Below are 1,639 nucleotides of genomic sequence, written 5' to 3'. Positions count from 1 at the left end.
TGTTTTTAATTTTTTTCTGTGAAATATGTTTTATTAATTTTTATCTCAATAGTTTTTGGGGTACAGGCAGTCTTTGGTTATATGGAAGAATAGTGTTTTTAAGCACATAAAACATGCAGGATTACAAAGAACATCAAAGGTATTGAAATATCAGGACAAATAGGTAAACTTACTAACTAACAGGATCTAGCGGCAGTCTAGTAACCACCGTTATTTTGAAGTACAGATGAGTGCAAACAAATTTTGAAAAACCTGCAGTACCTGTAATGCGTTATGAAAATATCTGTGGTCGCTAGAGGGGACAAAGTCACAGGCACTGTTAATACCACGGTGGCTGACAGCCTGTGCTCATAATTGGAGGAAATGCCAAGTATCAGTAGGCGGTTAGAAGAAACAAGATGAAAATGTTTTCCCCGTTCAGGGACTCCCTTATTTAAGCTGAGAGCCTCTCCTTCCAGTATTTTGTAAAAGTCAACCGTTATGTGAAAAAAAAAAAGAGATGAATTTCTGATTGTGTGTGTGTGTTTTTTTTTTTTTGGCAAAACAAAAAACCACAAACATTAAAACACTGTGTATATTAAGTACATCTAGAAAAGTGTATGCAAAATATTTCATATTTAAATAGAAGGGACTAGAGCTCAATGCTGCTTGGCTCGGGGCTTCTCTCTACCTCTCCAGGTGGCGGGAGCAGGTGAGGGTCGGCATCAGCCCGCAGGGCCGGCGGAGGACTGTTTCCCTGCACCCCACTGCTGAAAAACGCCAAGGTCAATTTCTCAAGTCCGTTCACGGTGTCTTGGGATCCACGCTGGACGGTGGCAGCCGACTTTCAGCTTGACCTGAATTTTATTCCTAATCAGCTATGTGATCTCGGTTGGTCCTAAACGTCTCAGAGCCTCCCTTTCATCTGTGCAGCTGGGCCTCCAGACCCCAACCCTCAAGCGGTGGTTAATCAAGTAAACCTTATTCTGCGTGCACTTTACCACAGTTCACCAACCACCGAGCGCTGAGAGTTGTTGAAGCACCTGGAGCAACAGAAGACGGATGCGGAGACCGGAAACAGCCGGGGAGGGGGACAAGGTCCAGCCGCGCTGTGGGCTGAAGGCTAGCATCTGCCAGCACATTCTCAGGTTCAACGGAAGGCAACGTTTTTACCCATCAGAATTGCTCAGGACGAGGAGACGGGGAGGCAGGGGCATGGGCGAGGGAGAGAGCCTCGCTTGCGGCTGCGAGCCCCAACTCTTGGAAACCATCAACTGAGTATAAATTGAGATTTCTGTATAGGATGCCCCGCCCTCTCCACTTTCCTCCACCTGCGACGGGGTGTGAGACCCGGCACATTTTAGAAATGTGCCTCCGCTGAGACAGGTAGGCGGGCAATCTCGCAGGGACTTGTGGGCGTGGTGGGTTGGAGTGGTTACTTCCGCTGATCTTCGCGTTCCACACATCTTTGAATTGCGGTGAGAATCGGCGGCAACTACATTCAGATCGTCTCAATACTTCGTTCCTGAAAGGGAATAAACTAAAAGTTAGTCAACCCACCACCATTCTACGACCGCGGCAGGACTCGAACCTGCAATCTTCTGATCCGAAGTCAGACGCCTTATCCATTAGGCCACGCGGCCACCTGGTTGGTACTCTT

The 1,639-nt window shown here is 47.3% G+C and overlaps 1 non-coding gene across 1 annotated transcript; it reads right to left on the bottom strand.

Moving 5' to 3' along the window:
- Nucleotides 1-1,549: 1,549 nt before the first annotated feature.
- On the bottom strand, nt 1,550-1,622 carry TRNAR-UCG. The gene has a single exon. It is a non-coding gene; the product is annotated as a tRNA-Arg (tRNA).
- Nucleotides 1,623-1,639: the final 17 nt, after the last annotated feature.

The sequence above is a fragment of the Mandrillus leucophaeus genome, unplaced genomic scaffold (assembly GCF_000951045.1).
Source record: "Mandrillus leucophaeus isolate KB7577 unplaced genomic scaffold, Mleu.le_1.0 Scaffold297, whole genome shotgun sequence".
NCBI lineage: Eukaryota > Metazoa > Chordata > Mammalia > Primates > Cercopithecidae > Mandrillus > Mandrillus leucophaeus.
The sequence above is the reverse complement of the archived record's forward strand: the minus strand, read 5'-3'. Positions and strand labels throughout refer to the sequence as shown.